Source organism: Cavia porcellus, unplaced genomic scaffold (assembly GCF_034190915.1).
Source record: "Cavia porcellus strain 051 isolate PalLab524CR breed Dunkin Hartley unplaced genomic scaffold, mCavPor4.1 scaffold_25, whole genome shotgun sequence".
In the NCBI taxonomy this organism is placed as follows: Eukaryota; Metazoa; Chordata; class Mammalia; order Rodentia; family Caviidae; genus Cavia; species Cavia porcellus.
This window is the reverse complement of record NW_026947508.1, coordinates 19,621,038-19,643,991: the sequence shown is the minus strand read 5'-3', so window position 1 is coordinate 19,643,991 and position 22,954 is coordinate 19,621,038. Positions and strand designations below refer to the sequence as shown.

At 46.2% G+C, this 22,954-nt stretch overlaps 1 protein-coding gene and 1 long non-coding RNA gene across 4 annotated transcripts in view; one reads left to right on the top strand and one right to left on the bottom strand.

The window, feature by feature from the left end:
• Positions 1–14,733: 14,733 nt before the first annotated feature.
• LOC134472965 (uncharacterized) lies at positions 14,734–16,454 on the bottom strand. Its single transcript, XR_010043025.1, has 2 exons — positions 16,344–16,454; positions 14,734–16,261 (listed from the first exon to the last, which is right to left on the bottom strand). It is a non-coding gene; the product is annotated as an uncharacterized LOC134472965 (long non-coding RNA).
• A 78-nt stretch (positions 16,455–16,532) lies between these two features.
• Pafah2 (platelet activating factor acetylhydrolase 2) overlaps positions 16,533–22,954 on the top strand; it is a 33,694-nt gene continuing 27,272 nt past the window's right edge. For 2 of the 3 annotated variants that reach the window (XM_013154108.3, XM_003471314.5), the window contains exon 1: positions 16,533–16,673. The gene's annotated coding sequence lies outside the window, so the exon portion shown is untranslated. The remainder of the gene's footprint in view (positions 16,674–22,954) is intronic. The other variant, XM_013154109.3, reaches the window with a different exon arrangement.

Sequence of the window (22,954 nt, the reverse complement as noted above, 5' to 3'; positions counted from 1 at the left end):
CCAAGCTCAAAGCCAGGGCTTCATGATAGAGGAGTGATCCAGCATGCACTTCATCCCGTGGAGACAGGCAGGAAATGGCAGACATGTGGGCAGATTGGCTCTCGATTTCTGGTCTTGTCCTGGTTTTGACCAGGGCACCTGACTCTGGGGGTCTGACAGACTGCATTCTGCTATCTGCCGAAATGAGACAGGGATTTTATTCTCAGTGTGGTCACGCTGAAACAGGGATGGGGCCAGCGTCCTATGCCCTGCCTTGAGGGCAGTGACAGAGCGTTAGGATCCTATGGGGTAAAGTACAAAGCCCGGAGGGTTGGAGGAAGAAATAGGCACAGGTAACCAGTCTGGTGAAGCTGTGATCCGACTGGTCAGCCTCTCAGGTATGGGTTCTTGGAGGTCCTGCTGGTTCTGGGTGGGGAGGTTGGTTTCTGGCACAGTAACCGCTCCTTCTTAAGAGAGTCGTCTTATCATGGGGTAATCTGCCTGTAAGGCTTGCTTGCTATTCCTGGCATCTTGAAAATATCTTACTCTTATCTTGGTATCTTTGGTCTGCAGGGAGAAGAGAGAAGTTAGGTAAATTTAAGACTAACCATCCTGGTATTACCAGTTTTTAAACAGACACTCCTTAAATGATGCTGGCCTCTGCGTGCAGAGTGGAGCAGGCCAGCTGTCAGCTCTGCTCTCCTCTGACTTTCTCCTCACTGGCACCAATAGAATAAATGTCCAGCAAAGGCCCATTGAACGGTGAAGGATAAATGGAGAAAGCCAGCAGCTAGGGGGGATTGCGGACACCTGATCCTGGTCTGGCTGCGGGCTCTACAGTGGGCTTACATCCAAGCCTGCTCTTGAGCAGACAGACAAGCCCTCTCTTACCTTTATGCCCGCAGGAGAGGCTCTCTGGCCAGCTGGGTCTGGGCTTGTCTGGAACACAATTCACATGCCTGCCCGGCTTGGATGGGGGAAGAGAAGGTGGGGCATCCTGGCATGGAGGACTGAGTTGAGCTCGTCCTAAAAATAGATCTCTGTGATCTTCCAGGAGCTCCCAGGCACTGAAAGAGCTCTGCGCTCATCAAAGCCTCTGGAAGACACTCTCCTGTAGCAGTGCTGACCTGTGGAACTGATGCACTGGGGAGGAGGAAGTGGACCAGGGCAGGAAGGAAGGGGCAGAGGCCTGGCTTCCTGGAGGAGGCTGGGCAGGCCTGAAGCAGGCCTTTACGTGGATGTGAGGTCCAGGAGGTGCTCTGGATGGCAGCCCAGAGCTCCGGGCACTGCAGGATCTTTTCTACTGCAGAGGGGATCCCACACCTTACCCTGGAGGCTTCTGGGTCAGAGGTTGCTTCCTGCCTGCCATGGCAGGTATCACACCGGTCAAGGTGCCCCAGGCAGAGAGCAGGGACTGACACCATCAGTGTGAACTGAAATATTTCCTCTGCATCCTGTTTCGGCTTTCCCGTCTCCACTCCTTCTGCCCAGGCTGGGGCCAAAATCTCCGGAAAGAATGGCAATTGTGTTTAGAAATTCCCTAAGGCCCAGCAAGTGTGTTTAGGGGTGTTAAATAGCTGACTGTATCAATGTTTTTGGATCATTGAACACAGCTGTTTGCAGTCTACCTGTTTGAATGTCCACCTTGTATTCTTTGATACTGTGATTTGAGGAACTATTTTCAAGATGATAATATGTAATATACTAACAGGTGATTTCTTACTGTTATGTTTTTTTTTGGTTGTTTGTTTTGTTTTTTTTTGTTTTGTTTTGTACTTCTGTATTACGTGTACCCTTACACCGCTAAAAAAAAAAAAAAAAAAAAAAAAAAGAAATTCCCTAAGGCCTGCAACACTGTGTGCTGGGGTTAAGAGTGCAGCCCAAGCGCCCTTACAGAACTGTGAGTTCCTTAACCCCTCTGTGCTTCTGTTTCCTCGTGTAAGATGTGGGTGCCCATAGAAACTCCGCTTTAAAGGTTTGCTGGGAATAAATGTACGTGAGATAAGGAGGGCTGCCTTTGGCACGCCATGCCTGGCACGAGGTGTCCTCCAGCCCTCCTCAGGCCCAAGGGAAGCCACACAGGGGTAGATCAGGACCTGAACTTGGAGTTCCCTGTGCTTGCTGCAACTCCACCTCTTGCTGCAGGAAGAAGATGCTTGAACTACAGGTGATGATCCCTGTGAAGCTCTGTCTGTGGCTGGCTGCTCCTCTGGCTCTGGACTGCCAGGGTGTCTCACTAACGGGTGCTGTGAGGCCTGAGATTTCAGCAGGCTCAGCTCTATTCGCTTGCTCTAAGATGACACTAAACTCTCAGGAATCTTCACAAGACTCTGCAGCATCAGTCAGCTCTGGCTCAAGTGAGTCTTCTCCGGGGCCCAGAAGGATGTGGAGCAGTGCCTACTGACAATGGGTCAAGGGAGATCTGGGTCAGGCCAAGGAAATAGCCCCAGGATCAGGGATGAAGGGTCGGACAGCAGGTTCTGACCTCCGCTCCTCTCCCAGGCCTGATTGTGTAACTTTGGAAAAATCACACTCTTTTTCTATTTCTTTTTTTTTTTTTTTTTTTTTAACCATCAGTCTAAAATTGTAACAGGACTAGGTTTTCTGGATCAAAAAGTTCTTTCTTGGGGCTGGGGATTTAGCTCAGCGGCATAAGCGCCTGCCTTGCAAGCAGGCAGTCGTGAATTCGATCCCTGATACCGATAAAGACGAAAAACGAAAAAAAAAAAAAAAGTTCTTTCTCAGAGGTAGTCCTGAGAAGGATGTGGTGGCACATACCTGTGATCCCAGCACTCAGGAAGCTGAGGCAGGAGGACTGCTATGAGTTCGAGGCCAGCCTGGGCTACATAATGAGTTCAAGATCAGCTTGAACAGCATAGTGAGAGCCTGTCTCAAGAAAAACAAAATAAAACAAAACAAACAACAACAACAAAAATATTTAAGATGCTAATTCATAGAAAAGACAAGATACAAATGATTTTTGTTTAGTAGTGCTACAAATGCTTTCTGATCAGTAGAGATAGCTCCAAACATGATGGGCCATCCACTGGTTGGGATCTCATTAATAATTTTGGTCCCATTATTTTCCTATGCATCACAGGCTACATTATCAACAGACTGAACAAGCACTGTCAATTTGATAGTTTTCTTGGCAAGGAGTGAAATACAAACTTGCTGCAGCCTGCCATGCTGGGGATCCAATCCAGGGCTCTGCACACATTTTGCCGCTGAGCTAATACCCAGCCCCTGAAATAACTTCAGTGTATGCTCGCTATGAATTTGTACACTCAGTTTTTTTTAATGTCTAGAGGATTATAATTGGGTAATGCACCAAGCCTCATCTGCTTCCTCCTTAAAATGGGTGACTTAGGGAGGACTTGAGTCATCTACTGCAAGCATGTGCAGGCACTGTCCACTTTATGTCCATGCTTGCATGTAAGTCTCATATCCTAACACTATGGGGCAGGTGGCTGTCCTCATTTCACAGGGGAGGTTAGTGAGGTTCAGAGAGAAGAGCTGACATGATTGCCCCAACGGCACACCATCGGGGCGGCACAGAGCCAGGGTGTCCATCACTGCATTGTCCATCCACTTCTCCATTTGCAGGTTTAGTGTAGTTCTCAAACTGGACACATAGATATGCATGTGAATAACTGCAGTCCAGCCAATTCTGCCTCCTAACCAGCCATATCTACCCACAGGCCAGGGTCTCGGCTTGCCCCCTGGAAGGTGGGTCTCTGCTGCCTGCATGACAGTGGTACCCAGAGACAGCCAGAGGTCATCCAGGTGAACAGCGTCACACACAGAACACTGTTCATGCCTCAAAGTGCAGGCTGAGCTTTTAGCCCTGGCCTCTCCTTTGGGGTGTGTATTCATGAGGCAGAGGTTTGCTCAAGAAAATTTTACATCCTGACCCTGAAATCATTTTGTTCTTTCTTCTAGAATGTTTCCCCTGAATTAACCTTCTGTGAAGGCCCCAAACCCGTGTCCAGCCTTTCCTCGAGGTAGCTCCTGGGTCCTCCTGGAGCAGCTGGACCCCGATACCTCTGCCCTGGTTATGGAGGGGTTAATCATCAGAGCCCTCCTGGAGAGGGTTTACCTAGCTGGCAGGCTGTGCAAACCCAGGTAATTAACAGTCTGCTTCCCAAAGAAGAGGCAGAAAGATTTGTGCCTCCTCTCTTCCCTCCCCAGGGGTGCTGCTGGGCAGTGCAGGCACTACTTTCGTTAGACTCTTTGGGGAGACTCTCTGTCGGGTAAGCCTGCTGGGGCAGAGGTCAGGCCTGGGGGAAGCAGGCTCCGAGGTGACCCGGAGGAGGAGAGAAAGGGGCTCATCTCTGAGTCTTTCTATACCTGAGTTTTGGCCCCAGATTGGTTATCCTTAATCCATGATAAAAGACAGAGCTCCTCCAAGCACTGGGCCAAGGCTGGGAGCCTTACTACATTCCCTGTCTTAATTCTCACATCACTGGAAGAGCTGGGAGCTCTTATCTCTGCTGCCGAGAGAAGGACAGCAAGAGCGGCAGCCTCATTTGTCTGAGTCACCCAGTCAGCGGGTAGTAGAACTGGCGCTCATCAGATCCACCCAGCTTTCCACTTTCCCTGATGGGATGAAAAGCTGTTGGTAGCTTGCATGCCGGCACTGCGCCTGGCACTGTTGAACACTATCAGTCACGAACCCTGCAGTATTACATCCCTGGAGGCCTTCAGTAAGCCGCTAATACCACAAGTGTGACATAGTACAGCCCAGGACCAGGCAGGAAGCAAAGCGTTTAATTTATTGCTAAATTTAATTTGTGCTATTGCTTTATTATATTTTATTAATTCTATTAAATATATTAAATATTTTATTAATTTAATTTATTAATGTATTAATTTATTTTATTGCCTTCATACTGAGCTACATCCCTAGCCCTATTTTTTTTTTTTAATATTGAGACAGGATTTGGCTAAATTGCTGAGGCTGGGCTCCGACTTGTGTTCTTCCCACCTTAGCCTCCCAGAGTGGTAGGATCACAGGTATGCACCACCATACTTGGCTTCGCTGAATGTTCATCAGATCCTGGCATCACCAGCTCCCCACTAACCCTGAATCCAGGCTTGCTTTCCCCACTGCCCCAACCCCAGGTCAGCAGCCATCGTGTGGCACCCAGATCGTGGCACTGGCCTCTGGTCTCTGCATTCTCCTTGTCTCACTAACATACCTTCTCCTCACAGCGGCTGGAGGGCTGTGTTAAGTAGAAGCCCCCTGCCCTCCTTGGCTTTAACTCTGTACTAACCATGTCTTTTTTACCTTCCACAATTTGATGCTTCGACGCTGTGGGTTTGGGTCTCGCAGTCTCTCTCTTGTTAGCCTCTCTAGAGGCTGCAAGTGGACCCCAGAAAGTCACTCAGCAGAGCTGACCCAGCATTGTTGGTCAAGTTACCATCCCCATGCATTCCAGCTTCTTCCTGTTTCCCCAAGCCTGTGCAAAGGTTGGTGCCCAGCTCTGAAGGATGGCAAGGCCTTGCTAGATATTTGATGGGGCTGGATGATAACCAGGTTGGAAGCTGCAGAGGACCAGGAGCAGGAACTGGGGCCTGCCTCACCCTCTGGCATCCCTGAGCTGGTCCAGCTTCCACAATTCTTTGTTGATGAGAGATTCTGGGAAGCAGGTCACTGCCGAGGCCACATAAACTATCACAAGCCTGCAAGGAGCCAGAAAGGGTACTGCCCCCATCGGCTCCCCTCTCTCGGGTGGAGGTGGGCAGGACACCCTACCCCTCTGTTCGTGGAAAGCCCCCTCTGCCTGGGATCCTTTCTCTAGGCTCCACAGTCCCTGCGCCTCCCAGCCAGGGCTCTGGTGACTGCCTTGGGGGACTTTTCTCCAGCTCTAGTTAGGTCTGACAGAGGGGCGATGTGGGAGCAGCCTCCCAGACCCCAGCATTTCTCCTTTCCCTGCAGCCAGGCATTCAGTTTTGGTAGCAGAAAAGGCAGATTGGAGTTTTCACCCTGGCTTTGTCAGTCATTGACCAGAGGACTGCGGGCAAGCAGCCCAGCTTCCATGTGTCTCAGCTCCCTGCATGCAAACTGGGGATGGTGCTACTGATCTCTTGGAATTATTGCCTCAATTAAATGAGACAAGATTTGCCAAGCCCTTGGCACCAATGAGCTCCTTCCCAGCGCTGGATTCCAGTGTTCGCAGTTCACAGTTCACCAAAGGGAAGGTGGCAGGCATGGAGTGACAGTGCCCACGGGTAGGTCATGTTGTTTCAGCACCTGTTCTGCAGAGGAGACAAGACCCGCAAAAGCAGGGAGTGGAGTCAGGGCGAGACCGGGGAAGGTTATGTCCCGGGCAGTTTGATAAGCCTGATGTGAGCAGTGGCCAAGAATGAGGAAATAAAACAAAACAGATCAGCTGGAGTCAAGATGTGAAGAAGGGCTTTATGCCAGGTTTCATCCTCAGGCCTCAGCTGTCACATGCAGAGCAGTCACGACTGTGGGAATGTGACCTTGTGAACCTGGATTCAAATTCTAGCTCATCCACTTGATTGGGTAAAAAAGCAGACTCTGAGACTTGGATGCTGGGACTGTATTTGGGAAGCCGATTCTGAGAGCAGCAGGAAGCACGGTAGAGGAGGGAGAGGGTAGTAAGGGGCATCCTCCTGCTGGTTGCTGGCCAGTTGGGGGGCCGTGGGGAGGGCGAGCTTCAGACCACAGAATCACCCTGTCTGAGGGGAGCCTGGCACTGAGTATCAACACTCTTGATGGTTGAGGGTTGTTTTGAGGGTACATGACATCCCCCCACCGCTTTCCTGGTTCACAGATAACTAAGCAAATCCTCAGCTCAGGGAAGCAGGACCTGGAGTGGAGGGGCTCGGGTGAGGGAAGTCTGGAGGGGTAGGGGTAGCAGAAGGTGGTAACAGTTTCTACTGTCACTCCTTTGAACCTCTGTTTTCTTGGCTGAACCACAGAAACAATACTTTCTCTATTTTTATTTATGTATTTGTCTATTTTTTTTTTGTTTGTTTGTTTGAGATAGGGTCTCACTATGCACTTCAGGCTGACCTTGAGCTCACTTTGTAGCCCAGGCTGCTCTCCAACTCACAGCGATCCTCCTGCCTCAGCCTCCAGAGTGCTACAATTACAGGCATGAGCCACCACTTCTCATCTAAAAGTGAAAAGACACACTTCAGAAGACAGTTAAATTAGGGCTGGGGATTTAGCTCAGCGGCATAAGTGTCTGCCTTGCAAGCAAGCAGTTGTGAGTTCGATCCCTGGTACCGATGAAAATGAAAAAGACAAAAGAAAAAAAAAAAAAAGAAGACAGTTAAATTAAGAAAAGTCTTTGATGGTACTAAAGCCTGCATGGCAGTAATTATCAGTAAGCGGCAGGTATGGCTGGGTTCCGTTCAAACACCCGCTCCTCAGACTCCTTCCCTGACCTGACCTGACCTGACCTGACCTGATTGACAGCAGCTCACTTCTTCATCCATCGAAGAATCCTGTTTCCGATAGAGAATCTTTTTTTTCAAAAATCCCTTTAATTCAAAGAGGGTAAAAAATAAAACAAAATTCAAAACATGTCAGTCGTACACACATCGAGTGTTATCACCCCAAATCATTCACCCAGGGCGCGATACATCTGCAGTCAACTGTCTGAACAATATCAGCACAAAGCTTTCTCTTCATTTACCTCATAGAAATCAGTAGTAAAACTATCTTAACTATTTTGGGGGGGTACTGGGGATCAAACTACTGATTTCTCTGAGGTAAATGATCAATGATGTTGAACACTTTTTCAAATATGCGTTTGCTATTTGTATTTCTTCATCTGAGAAGTATATGGTCATCTCAGATGCCCATTTTTGGATTGGGTCTTTAAATCTGGGAGGACTGTTTTTTTTGAGTTCTTTATACATTCACGATAGTAAACCTTTATCTGAGGAACAGCTGGCAAACATTTTCTCCCACATTATGGGTTGTCTCTTTACTCTGTTGGTGGTTTCTCTTGCTGTGCAAAAAGCTTTTCAATAGAATGAGATTATAGTGGTTGATTCTTTGTGATAGTGCCTGTGCAATCTGGGTTTTGTTCATAAAGTCTTTGCTTACCGGTAGAGAATCTAATGCAGTGCGTAGTTGTCTTGGGTATTGCTGATTTTTATCTGTCTCTCCTCACTATAATGAAAGCAAAATGCAGGCAAAGTAAAAATCTCTCTTATTCATTGCTTTTATATTCAGGCCTGAGCCCAGTGCCTGGGACATAATAAGGGGAATCAATAAAAAAATTTTTGAGACAAGGTCTTACCATGTAGTCCAGTTTGCCTTTGAACTCTTTATATAGCCCAAGGTGACCTCAAGTTCACAATTCTCTTGCCTCAGCCTCCTGAATGCTGGGATTACAGGCACGTACCACCATGCCCAGCTCAATAAATATTTTTTTGAATAGGAAAAATTTTTTGAGGCAGCGTCTTACTATGTAACGCAGGCTGGCATTAAACTTGCTTATGTAACCCAGGCTGGTCTCAAACTCACAGCAATCCTCATGTCTCAGCCTCCCGAGTGCTGGCTTATAAGCACCTGACTGAATGGGAGAATTATCAGAGAAACTATAATGGAGAAGGATTGTTCCTGTGCTTGACCTTTACTAAGCGCCTATTCTAACTTTTAATATCTTCTGGAGGATTCATTCAGACTCCAGCTGGGTCCTTAATGCTAGAACAATAGGCACAGCTCTATTCAAAGTGACCCAAGCCAAGCTCTCCATCAGAAGCTTGCTGCCAACTCCTGGGCTGCCCTATAAGAGCGAGCTAAGGACAGCTGAGCAGGTTCCACCTGAGGGCCCGGGTACACTGGGAGCAGTCGTCTGCAGGCAGCAGATTGAAAAGAATAAAGCTCTAGTATAACTTTGCTCCTGCTCACTCAGAGTGGTGGAGAGGCATCAAGCTGAACCTTCAGCCCCACTCCTGAGGCTTGGCAATGCGTTCACATCCTCATGTAATTTGTAAATTTAGTAAAAGTAAGATATTTTAATATTCATTTTCTGAAAGAGGGCTTTCTCAGAATTATATGAGCTTCAGCCCCACAAAACCTAGATCCACCTCAAGCTCAAGAAACTAAGGGATGGCCAGGCATGGAGAAAACATACCTGTAATCCCATCACTACAGATGCTGAGGCAGGAGGATCGCCACGAGTTTGAGGCCAGCCTGAGCTCCATAGTGAGTTCAAGGCCAGCCTGTACTATAAAACAAGACTATGTCTCAAAAAACAAAGAAACAAATAAAACAAAAAACAAAAACAAAGAAACCTGTCCCTCCCAAACTTGCTGAAAGGTTAAAATTAAGTACAGAGAAGATCTTCCCTGTTCATAACGCAGTCCCATGCTTTGTTGTAACGCTTACCTGTTGGGCCGCCTTGGCAGGATATCCTGACCTAAAGAGAAATCCTCGTGAGCCTGCTCAGCTCCCAAAGACAGTCCCTTACCTCTCTAGAAGACATAGATGTTTGTTCCCTTGAGTACTTGGCCAGTTTCTGGGGGCCATGAACTCCCTGCTTCTGTTCACACATACAGCAGGGACACCATCACTTTTGCCTCGACTACTAAGGGACTTCACTGGTGGGGGACTTTGGAGTCTCATCTGTGGAGAGGAGACTCTCCCCAGAGCCTTCCCAGTGACAGCCCCGAAAGCATTAACACAACTCCCTCTCATCTGGTGATGTAACTTTTTTTCTGTACTTTCTCTTCCTTCTGTGTAAGTCTCTCTCTCTCTCTCTCTCTCTCTCTCTCTCTCTCTCTCTGTCTGCCTCTGTGTATGTGTGTGTGTGTGTGTGTGTGTGTGTGTGTGTATGTGTGTTAACAGTTTATTAAATTTGTTTCATTGCTTTTACCTGGTTGTCAGGGGCTTTCGTTTGTAAATCCAAACCTCTAAATTAAGCAGCTATGACAAACTGTTGTCACTTTAAAGCTGTACTTACAATAACAGCATAAGTGAATATCACTGTTACTTGGCGTTCAAAGAAGTGGAGGCTTTGAGAACGGTCACTGTCCCAGGTCTCACAGAAAGTGGAACAGCTGGGATTTAAGCTCAGTTTGCACCCCTGGGGGTGTAGCTCAGTCATGTGCAAGGCTCTGGGTTCCAATCCCAGCACTATCAAAAACTCTTCAGGGGCAGGGATGTAGCTCAGCGGCACAGCACCTGCCTAGCAAGTGTGAGGTTGGTTGTGTGCTCGATCCTCAGTACCAAAAATAAAATAAAATAAAATAAAAAAACCCTTCAGTCTCTTGGTTCTGGAACCATTACACTTGATCATCTAAATCAATTTTTTTCCTTTTCTTTCTCCCTTTTCCTTTCCTTCTCCTCATCCTCATCTTTTTCCTCCTCCTTCTTCCTCTCCTGCTCATCCTTCTCGCCTTCCTCTTCTTTTGAGGTACTGCAGATTAAACCCACAGAGCACTGGACTATATCCTCAGTCCTTTATTTTTTTATCTTGAGACATGGCCTCACTGAGCTGTCCAGGCTGGCCCTGAACCGGCCATCCTCTTGCCTCAGCTGTGTGGTATAATAGGCAGGCATTACCACACCCAGCGAAGAAAGTCACTTCTACGTACTTGAGTTTCAGCGCCGAGAAGACACCAACACATGTCAGTAAGGTAAGAAAGAGAAAGAGAAAGAGAAAAGCAGCCCTGAGCTCCAGGGGCCTGCCCGGCACTCAGCTGGCTTTGGTGCTCTCCTGCTGAACATAAACTTCACAGAAGAACAACAGCAGACCATGCTCACAGAGAAATGGCACACACAGGGCCACTCTGTTATCTTGTCCAGCCACGGACAAAACAGGAACATTGTCCAAACTACAGAAAAGAACCAACCATAGCCCATCCTTGCTAATAGGAAACTGTTGCTTCTTACCTATGACACCTTTAGCCTCCACCTCGCCCACCCTCCCTCCCTCTAGATAAACTTTATAATGAAACCCAGTCCTCAAACTGCACTTGCCTCTTGACAGCATCCAACCCAAGGGAAAGCCCCACTTCTTTAAACTCTCCCCAAACTTACATAACAAAAGCCCAGATGCTAAAAGTCCTTTACAATACCCTCTTCCTGTCTGTTTTCCGAGAACAGCACCCTCCTCCCACTGCTTGGAGCCTAAGTGCAGCTTGAGCAGTGACAGGTGTGTTCCTGGCCATCTTTGACTAGAAAGGCACTGACATGAGATCATCCACTGGTGCATCACTGAGCACAAAATATTGCTGTCAGAAGTCACACAGTGTTGCTTCCGCCAAAACTAGCTGATGATGAAAAAGAAAAACGACAGTTTCCTTTACTAGTTGGGAGTGATTTATTTTATTTATTTATTATTTTATTTTTAAAATTTTATTTATTTTTTATTTTTATTTTAATTTACTTTTTTTTTTTTTTTAAATCAGTACCAGGGATCAAACTCATGCACTTGCAAGACAAGCACTTATGCCGCTAAGCTAAATCCCCAGGCCCTATTTTTATTTTTATTTAATTTTTTTGCCATTTCGTCTCAGTATGCAGTTCAGGCTGGACTTGAGCTCATTTTGTAGGCCAGGCTGGTCTCCAATTCCCAGTGATTCTCCTGCGTCAGCTTCCCGAGTGCTGTGATTAGAGGCATGTGCCACAAGCCTGGGTGTGGATGATTGGTTTTAAACAGAGAAGGCAACTTTTTAAGGCATTGGAATTGGTTTACTTTTTTTTCTTTTTGAGACATGGTCTTGGTATGTAGCCCAGGCTGGCCTTGAACTCATGGAGAGCCTCCTGCCACAGTCTCTTGAGTGCTGAGATTATGGGTGTATACCAGCAGGCTCAGCATGGTCTACATTTTGAACTAGGTGGTAGTTATGACAAACATTTTAAAAAAATTGTTGAGCTATACTCTTAAGGTGAGTGTGCTTTTGAATTTTATTTGAAACCTATTATATCTGATTTTAAAAGTGTTATCCACTAACTTGGACAGGTACTGAGGCAGGAGGCCAGGGTCTGACACTTCCCAAGAGGTACTTTTTATTTTTGCTGTTGAGGCTGCCCCAAATGCCTTCTGGACCATCTGGCTACATCTGGTACCCACAACCAGTCAGGCAGACGTTTACTTTGGCTGCAGCAAGCTTCCTTCTCCAACGAATCTCGGATGATCCTACCCTGCAGGCCCTATGGATAACACACCCCTCAGAAGCCCCTTCCCCATCACCATCAAACAGAAGGTCTGACACTACATGCAAACCCTTCTTTTCCCTATCTAAGCAACCTCCCTTTACTTTTTGGTGGCTCAGTCTGTGTACTGTTCCCACATTATGCTGCAGCATAGGTTCTAATAAAACCTCTTTTGGCTAGCATAGTTGTGCCTATTCATGATTTCTATCTTGAGCAGAACATACTGAACTAGTACAGTAAGAGCTGTGATCACTGAACGTGACCAACTGCCACCTCCGGGGGCTGAAAGAGATCACAAGCCCTGCTGGTGGCTGCTGCCTCTGTGTACTACTAGGAAGAGCCCCTAACACTAAGAGCTGATAGCTGCTGACATTCAAAGTTCAGGACCACTGACCTTACAAGAGCTACACTTTGCCAACTCATAACCTCAATACAAATTGAGCAAAAGAACCTTCATCCAACTGGTGACTTACTGGTGGTCCACGCGGCATCCTCCCCTTCAGAGGGCTCTAAAGAAGGAGGTGGACAACATGATAGTCGTCAGCAATGAAGAAGTTGAAGAACTAGCTCATCTCTGCTTCCCATAGTACACGTGGCTAAAGGCTTACTAGTTGGTGACAGCAGAAGGAAAAACAGGAACTGCAAAGCTGGTCAGCCAAATACCAACTTAAAATAGATTAACCACAAGGTAACCCCAGGGTTGGGATGGTAGCTGATTTGAAGGAAAACTTTGGTTACTAGAAGTCAAGATCTATGATTAAAAAGACTGGGAAATTGGGGCTGGGCATTTAGCTCAGTGGCATAAGCATCTGCCTTGTAAGCAGGCAGTCGTGAGTTTGATCCCTGGTACTGATAAAAAAGAAAAAAAAAAAAGACTGGGAAATCAACTTGTGGATGATTTAAAAGCATTTGGTTGTTCATCCCAGAAAAGACTACATGAACTCAGTTTATTTTGCAACAGAAAAGAGTCTGGGTGGGCCCACAGACATCTCCTAACAGTGACAAATGAGGTGCAGCAGCCCGTGACAACCTGGTTCCTGGGAAATTTGAACTCATCTGACCAGCAAAGGCCCCAACATGCCCTGGGCTGTGAGTAGGAGACTGGCATAAATGACCTCTGACCTCCAGCTGTCCCTCTCATGACCAGGGCCTCTGCTTTGTCATGAGTGTTCTGGGTCAGCGGCATAGCCTTACCTAATTACTCAAAGGGAGCCCTCTCTATCCACACTAAGCTTTTTATGTTCTCTGGCCACTGCCACCAACCTCAGCTTTAATTAAATCCAAGGATTAATTCCCACAGGGCAGTGCTGTCATCAGCCTCCTGATAGCTTGTCTTCCAAGTAGGATGGTGGTGGAAACGGTTTCATGGAGACAGATGAGCCTGAAAAACCCGTAGCAGGGAATCTAGATTCTGAGGACCTGGGGGAACATGCAGAGATCATATGTGGGACTCCTTTCCTAAAAGAGCTCACAATGTGTGGGAGACATAAGCATTCCATCCTGGTAAATGGCACAGGGAAGGCAGTGGTTCTTTGGGCTGAGGGGATTAGGGAAGCTTTGTGGAAAAGGACTTAAAAGGAATTTTAAAGGCAAAGCAGGACAGATCACCAGGCAGGACAGCACATTTCATGGCAGCAGAGTCCCCAGTGGAGCAGACAGCATGAGTTCAAGTGTAGGGATGTAACAGAGATTTAGAGGCTGGGCCTGCAGATGCCCAGTGAAGCCCAGTAGGCAGGAAGGAGCTTAGCATCTCTTTGTTTTCTAACTCTCTTTTATTACCTTAACATTTTGGCTCAGATCAGCTCAGTTCTACACATAGGCATGATTACCTAATACTCATCTGTCTGAAAAACTAGTAGGACAAGATATATTATCTCTAAATTTAGCCTACATTATTCTGCCTCCGTGACTGAGGACACCAAGATCAGAGTCCCTAAGGTAGTTTTCAGGATCTGCAGTGACATCCCACTGCAAGCTTTTACAGCTTCCGGTTCTACGCTCCTTGGAGGGATGCCCAGAAATTTCCAGTCATAGTCACCTTGATTCCAGGAAAATTAAAGCCTCGCATACCATCTCAAGTTGACACCACCCCCTCCAAGCAAAAGCAATTACCCCATGATAGGAACGAAGGCTGCAGACAGCTAAGTTAGGTAGAAATATCACAGGCAGTCAGACAGAGCTAGGCCATCGTGGGAGTCAGTGCAGAGGATGAAAGTATATTACAACTGTGGCTAGAGGGACATCTGTTGAGGGCCAAACCTCAAGATAAAGATAGAATGACCTGGCATACATCCTCCCCACGGGATAAGCAATATACTATAATTGGTACCACCTGGGCCAATAAAGTCTAACAGACATCAGTCACCCAGGTGGGTAATCAAGACCTCATGACTCATCTCTTCCAAAAAAGTCCTTTTTCTTTCTTTTTTTTTTTTTTTTGTCTTTTTCCTTTTTATCGGTACCAGGGATTGAACTTACGACTGCCTGCTTGCAAGGCAGGTGCATATGCCGCTGAGCTAAATCCCCAACCCTAAAAAGTTCTTTTTCTTTTCATGTTCACTTACTACATGATTTACTTCTCTACTGGATCGATATTATCTAACTGAATACACTTTTTTTTTTTTTTTTGCACTGGGAATCGAACTCGGGATCTCATGCTTGCCAGGCAGGCACTATGCCATTGAGCTATATTCATGGCTACTTATGCTTTTAATCTTATTGGTTGATCATAGTTTTTGTCCCATATTATACCCAGCTTGAGATTTTGCTCTATAAAACTTCCTTTGAGAAGAAAGCTCATTGGCAACCCACTTTCTGGGGCCCCTCCTAACTCTCAGGAATAAATTTCCTTCTGTTCAACTCTGTTGTTCCTTAGAATTTATTCTTCAATTTGAGGAACATGAAGTCGGCATGTTGGACACCTAGCAGGTTGAGAATTATATTACTTCCCTATATCATTTGGTGGTCCTACATCACTCCCAGCAGAATCCATCGTGGCATGATGGGGATCAAACTGTCGCTCCAGCAGTACGGCACTCCCAGAGCCTTGCTCGAGATACGAATCAACCAAATCACACTATCCTTGAGATGGAAACTTGACCAGGATTAATCATCTTGCTGCTGTGCAACCCAACCCTTGCCTTTGCTCCCTTTTTTCTATAAAATGCCAAAGTTTGGGTCAGCTCCCTGAGGACAGGTCTCGAACCTCCTTTTCGTCCTGGCATGGCCATCCGGACTACAGCCCCCTTCCTTACCTTCACTACTGCTAGTCTCCTTGATTGGCAGTTTGGGAAGAGTGGCTGACCCTAATCTGTTGCGACCCAGGAAGCCAGGACTTTATTCCCCTTAAAATTCTGGTAACAGAGAGAACAGTGAGAACCTGCTTCATCCTGAGAATGGTGAGCAGCACTGCGGCTGGGGCACAGGCAGGGGCATGAGCACACTGGCAGAGTGGTAGGGGAAGACTTTGAATTCCAGGCTAAACTGGGACCTCATGAGTAGGTCCTAGAAAGCGGTTGAAAGTTTTTGAGCTCAGTAATGATGCAAATTTCTTAAGGAAGCGTAAGGATTTTGGAGGATGGGATCCAAGGTAATTCTCTCCCCATTCTTACCAAGCACACTCTGTGGTCCGCAAACCCTGCATTTACCATTCTTCACCCGTCCTGTAGTCATGGCTAAGTCCTTTCCTTCAGGGCTCGATTTTGACATCACTTTCTCTAGGAAGCGTGAGGACATAGCCTCCTAGCCCCCAATGTCGGACAGGTGTTCCTTTTCAAGACTCCCACACTCACTGTCCCCCTGCAGCACACATCACTGTGTTGTAATTATTCCTTTGTGTGAATTCTCAGCGAGTCTGGGAACTCTGTTGAGGCTAGAGACAGTATCTTTTCCATCCAACTTTCCCCTAATAACCAGCATAAGGCAGTAGAGAATGAATGAAGAGACTTATGTGGACCTGCTGGTATTTCAGGTTCCTCCCTAATCAAAATGAGTAAGACTGTGGAGGACAATGGAAAATCACCGTTGTCAACAGTTGCAGGTTGGTAAAGAATATACCCTTGACATGGTCAGTCTTATTCTCATAGGAAGCAAGGGGGAACACAAACAATGCACGACCTCCCCTTCTTTTTCCTGAAAAATAAAGACAAGTCAACATTATTTCCGGGCACGCCCAGGAGCTATTTGAGGCTCGGTTAAGCGGAGGGTTACTCACCGGGACTTCAAGCTATAATCCTCCGCTCGAAATCTAGCCTCGTGGCGGCTGCTCCTCAGGCTACCACCAGGGGGAGGAATCGCACCGCATCCCAGGGCGTTTCGCAATGCGGAGAACTCTAGGTATTGTAGTCCTGGGTCTACAAGGAGCGGTCTCTCGTGGTGCACCTCGGGAGTTGTAGTTCCAGGCAGAGAATTGGAACATGATTTTAAGCGTCCGTGTTGAGTTCTTAAAAACTACAACTACCAAAGGCTCACGGGCTCCTGGGTGGTTTCTCATTTCCTTGGAGTGAAACGTCTGTGTTTGAGTCTAAGGGATCACCTCGACTGGGTAAGTTTGGTGGGAGAAAGCTCTCCTGACTGAGGTGTCCGCAGACTTTCATATTCCAGTCTGATTTATGGCCTCCTCGTCTTTCAGTCGCAGAAACTGTACATTAACCTTTAATCTTCGTTCTTTCTGTGTCCCGTTCAGACACCTGCAGTATCCACTCACACCCTAAATTCCCCTCCGTCACCTCTCGGTTCACTCTGCCAGTCCTGGAATCCCACTAGCCTCAGCCTCAGCCTGACCCCAAAGCCTCACCTACCCCAAACCAAGGCTGCTTTCTGTGTTCGCCGTACCTTGTATGCTTCGCTCATACATGTACTGTCCTGTTTTTCATGCTGGTGAAAGAAAGGTTCCATTTGTTTCTTTCTTTTTTGGTACGGGAATCAAACTCACGACCTCGTGCTTGCCAGGCAGGCGCTGTGCCGCTGAGCCCCCATTTCTTCTTAACGATCCTGGGAACTTGGAAGTCAGCCCACGGGGGTTCTAGTCCAGCTCAGCGTCCCGCTGTTTGTGACTCTGGGCAAGTCATACAATTTCTTTGAGACTCAGTTACTTCATCTACAAAATGAAGATGTCATAGGGAGAAGCTGCGGTTTGGAGCCAGTAAACTAGTAGCTGTGAAAGTGCTTTTAAACTGTAAGGTCTCTGCAGGTGACAGAAGTTATTACGTTTATTATAGCTTGGAGGGCCTTGTTCAGGGCTGAGTTATGTCACCTTGTTACTTAAGCCTGTTCGTTGAGTTTTGATGTCTCCATCTAAGAGCAGGATGGTGTTTCCTCACTTCCTCCAGAGATTAACGATCAGACAAACCAATGAGCTTTTTAGTCTCCAGGGATCTTTGAAAGGAAGCACTAGTGAGGTGCTTATCTTGAACCCTGTCCTGAAAGAGCCAGTGAAGAAAGGTCCACACGGCTGGCAGGGGGCAGCAGGAAGACAGCTACAGTGTTAAGCCCTGTCCATTCCCTTGTAGTTCTTCTTGTCCTGTTTTGTCTGTTTGGTACACTCTGGCTTTGGCAGGGGTGGCTCAGGCCTGGAAAGACTGAGTAGAAAGAGTCCTATTTTGCTACAGGGTTTGTTTTTGTTTGTTTGATTGTTTGTTGGAGCCAGGAGTTGAACTCATGACCTAGTGCTTGCTAGGTGCTTACACCGCTGAGCTAAAACCCTCAGCCCCTTGCTGCAGGTTTTTTTTTTTTTTTTTTTTTTTTCCTTTTTGAGACAGGGTCTCGCTATGCACTTCAGGCTGGCCTTGAGCTCACTTTGTAGCCCAGGCTGGTCTCGAACTCGGAACAATCCTCCTGCCTCAGCCTCCCGAGTGTTGGGATTACAGGCATGAGCCACCATGCCTGGCGCTGCAGGGTTTTTAATCCAGGAAAAATGAAAGAGATTTTGCCTGGGTAGGTTGAAAGAGAGACATAACATTATTAGTTCTTGACATTTTCTGAACACTTAAAATGTACCACGCCCTAGACAGTGTCAGTCTCCATTTTTAAATTTCACTTATGAAGTGTTCCCATTTTACATATAGAAAGCTGAGGTTCAAAGAAGTCATGTATTTAAAGTTGTACCTACCTTCCGTGGCTATAGTGCCTTTCATACAGCAAGTGCTTGACATACATTGTTTAATCTTTTTGACGTTATGAGTAGTTGTTTTTCTGTCAAGTGGATCATTATCAGAGTTTTAGAGTTTAAGGAACTTTGCTCAAGATCTCAGAGCTAATAATTAGCAGAGGTGACTTTCAGATCATCCAAGCTTTCTTTTTCTACTCTAACCTTATTTTTAGGTCAGAAAGACAGATTCTATTCTTCAAAAATGGAGAGGGTTTAAATCAAAATCAAACAAAGGTACATTTATCGGGTCCCTACTATTTAGAAAGCTTGTGGATAGATGGTTTGACCTACGAAGAGCGTAGTCTTTACCCTGAGTTATATCTGAAGAGAAAAGGCGTAAATCTTTATTGAACTGAATAGCATTCATTGGATAAATTAATTATTGAGATCAGCTATATGCAGAGCACTACATTAAGTCAAGTAACAGGTACTTTTAGGTAGTCATGGAGATGACACTCAGTCATCTGAGTGTCTCAGTCATTGTCATAAAATTGGGACCAGAATGTAGCGAACACTATTTGTTGGTTGTGTGCACACCTGTCTGAAAAAACTGTATGGACCGGAGGTTTTTAAGCCTTCCTCAGCAGAAACACTCAGGAAGCTTTTTAAAGAACTGATTGCAGGCTGGGGATATAGCTCAGTGGGAGAGTGTTTGGCTGGCAAGTGCAAGATTATGGATCCCATCTCCAGAAATCTCGGAATGCAGCCCTAGAACACACATTTTTAAAAAAGTTTCCCAGGAGAAGCCAGGCATGGTAGTGCATACCTATAATCCCAGCATTAAAGGAGGCTGAAGCAGGATGATCACAAGTTTGAGCATTGGCCATTTTAGCAAGACTGTGTCTCAAAAAGGGCTAGGAAAGGTAGCTCAGTGGTAAAGCACCTCTGGGTTCAGTCTCTAGTGCTGAGGGGAAAGTAAAAAAATTCAGTAAGCTCTGATCTAGGTTTCACACTGTGACAGGCATATCACTGATTGAAAACCACTAGGCTAGCTACTAATCCAACAATGGCCATAAGGCAGTCTGTGATTGGTTTCCAGGTGATGGGGACCAGACTTAGAGTCGAGAGGAGAAGTGGGAAAGACTTGGGAAAGCTCCCCCAAGAGGACTTGGAGATTTCACTGGACTATGATGAAAAAAATTTTAAATCAGATTAGGTTTCCCCATCTTACCATACTTGACCATCAATCCATGAGTCTAAGGAAGGAACACATTCATTTTAATGTCAACCTCACTGGTCTTTTTTGTTCGTTTGTTTTGTTTTGTTTTGTGGCACAGGAATTGAACTGTGCCACTGAGCTATATCCCCAGTCCCTGGCCAACTATTTTTATTTCCAAGTAGAACTTAATTGATGGCCCTCTCAGAAATTTGTGAGAGATCTGCTGCCCTTCCCTGTGTGTGTGTGTGTGTGTGTGTGTGTGTGTGTGTGTGTGTCTGTCTGTCTGTCTGTCTGTCTGTCTAAGTCCACTTACTCTGATTCCTGGTCCAAGGACTATTTTCAATGCTGGATGAGACAAGTCTCTTCCCTCTTCCCATAAGAAACTACTATCCTCCTGGTCACAGGATCCTGAAACCTGATTATGTTTGGCTCTTCTCTCCCCATTGACTTTGCACATCCACTCAGTTGCCAAATCTTATTGTTTCTGCTTTTCACTCAGTCAACAGATATTTACTGGGTACTTGCTAAGAGCCAGGTACTCAGCTAGGTGCTTTAAGTACTTTATTTCGCTTTATTTCCATAGCAACCCCATGAGAATGAAAGAATTCTCATAGTGCCAATGGAAAATCAGGCTTAGAGAGGTCAGATAACTTGCCCAAGGAAGCAAACTAAGCAGCAGAGGAGTCAGGCTTCGGGTATGGGTCTTTTAAGTGTAATTTCTCTCACACCCAGCACTTCACTCCCAGAGCAGGTTCCACTTCGTTAGCCTAGCACTTGAGGCACTGCTGTGTTCTAGGTCTTGTCACAACTTTCCTTTCTCCCCTTCCACCCATCATTTTTTTTTTTTGTATCAGGACTTGAACTCAGGACCGTGTGCCTGCCAGCAGGCACTTGTGCTGCTGCACTACATCCCCAGCCCTGCTACTGTTTTTTGAATACTTTTTTGTTGTTGTTGGTTTTGTTTTGTTTTGTTTTTTGAGACAAGATCCTACTTTGTAGTTCAGATTGGCCCTGAACTCACTGCATAGCCCAGGCTGGCCTCCAACTCATGGTGATCCTCCTGCCTCATCCTCCCAAGTGCTGGGATCTCAGGCATGTGCCACCACACCCCGGCCTTTGAATGCTTTTTTAACATGCTGCCTTTGCCCACTCTTTCTTCTACTTGAAGTTAGCTCTCCTCATCTCTCTTGTTTACATTTCTCTGGTTGCTGAACCAAAATACCAGTTGCCCAAAATTAAGGAAGAAAAGGTATATTTAGCTCACAGCAACAGAAGCCAAAATGGGGTAGAGCGAGCCTCTTTTTTTTCCCTTATTGTGTATGTAGACTGATCTGCCCCCACTGACTAGGTGCCTCTTGTGCAAGCCCAGGATGTTTACAAGGTGAGGAATGGGGCCTCCTGCTGAATTAATTTAGTTAAGCTTCTTCTTTTTTTTTTTTTTTTTTTTTTTTTCATTTTTATCGGTACCAGGGATCGAACTCACAACCGCACACTTGCAGCGCTTATGCCACTGAGCTAAATCCCCAGCCCCTAGTTAAGCTTCTATACTTCTCAGTTCTCAAGTTGACACAAGGCATCAACCATTATAGCATCTTCCTCCGCCTTACTGCTAAGCTTAAGGAGCTCTCCCTCGGAGCTCTTTGACTCTCTTTCATGACAGTTGGAATTTGCAGCTGCTTCAGGGTCATGTGGGTGACATGTGTCTTGTGGCCCCAGTTGTAGGTCATGTGGTTTGTGTCCTCAGCAACAAGAGGGGAGGAAGCGTCTGGCACTATGACTGAGCAGCTTGGATCCTCCTTTGCTCGGGCTGCATCAGGAGCTTAGCCTCTGTTCTATGACAATTGAGTTTATTTTTATTTTTGAGACAGTGTCTTGCTATGTTCCCCACACTTGAGTCTTGAACTCATGGACTCATGAAATCATCTATTCTCTGAAGTTAAACAGAACGACATTAGGATTATTTGGGGCTTTCCATTTTGTGAAGTGGTTTCCAGTGGACAGGAGACTTGGTAGTTGAGAGTCAGATAATCAGGGTATGATTATGGGTCTGCTCCTGACCTTGAACAGCTCACCTACTCTCAGGACCTTAGTTTCTTCATCAGTAAAGCGTGTAGAGGTACTGGGTGGGAAGAGGGAGACGATTGTGAGAACTGACAGAAATGAGCTCTAGGTCTCTTCTTGCCCAGGCTTGTTTTGAACTCTTCTAGAGCATATTAAAGGGAGCAGAGTAATGTGAGTAAGCAGAGTAACAATATGGGATGCTTTTATTGGTTGCAAACAATCGGAGTCTAATTCTGTTGGTTTGTATTTTTAGTTGTTTTGTGCTGCTGCATATTGAGCCCAGGGCCTCATGTGTGCTAAGCTTATGCTGTACCCCAGCCTTTGTTAATTCTGTTGACTTAAACAGGAAAGAGAATTTATAAATCTAAGTAACTAGAAAATCTAGGAGTGGGTTTAATCCAGACATTCTTTTTTTTTGTCTTTTTTTCCGGTACCAGGGATCGATCTCATGACCGCCTACTTGCAAGGCAGGTGCTTATGCCACTGAGCTAAATCCCCAGCCTCAATCCAGGCATTCTTATATTTTCATGAACGCACCTTATTTCTCTGAGGTTTTCCCAGCTCTGCTGTCCACTGTGGGCAGCCTCATCCTCAGAGGTAGCAAAGTGGATACAGTGGTTCAAAGCCACTTGAGAGGTAACGTCTGTAATATCAGGCTAGTCAAAACAACAGAGGAAGAAAAGAAGAAAAAACAAGAGCGTTTTGCACCTCAACCATCAAACCAAAGTCTTGTGCTTTATCTGATTGGACCAACTATACTTACCTGGCAGGGAAGATACCATGACCTGATTGGACCAACTTCACATTGCTATGTCCACTCTTTGTCCAATTACTTCCCAGGGCCTAGAGATGACCGATTGGCTCAGGTCACCCTGGGGCTGGCTCTTGAGGTTAGGGGGGATCAGCCCCACCTAAGCCACAGGTCGAGGATCCTGGGAAGTTCGAGCACATTACTGGGTCACAGCCACATTGTCTGTGACCTGATTCTGGCTCTGCTAGCTGTGTGTTTGCTGGGTAAGTTATGTGATTTACGAAGCATCAGTTTCTTGTCTGTAAAATGAGTTAGTAATACATATATCTGAGGGCTGTTTTAAGCGTTAAATTAATTTAACCCTAGATGTAAAGCACTTGGCATAGTTCCTGGCAGAGTGAGACGATGATGATGGTCTTGAGAAACTGAAGGTTGGGGAACAGTGCCATTAGCTGCAGGTTAGGGACCAGCAAAGGCCAGGAATGGAGCGTAGTGAGACGCAGACATATTTGTCACCAGGAAGCCTCCCGTGTGATCTGCCGGTGTCATCCTCCTGACCTCTGCCTTTTTGTGTTCTTACATTGTCTTGTTTTCTTCCCATTGTCTGCCTTGCCAAACCTCCTCATCTTCCAACGCCCCACTTAAGTGCCACCTTAGAAAGTCACTAATTTAGGTCAGAGTCCATACATGCCTGTTTGAGTCTCC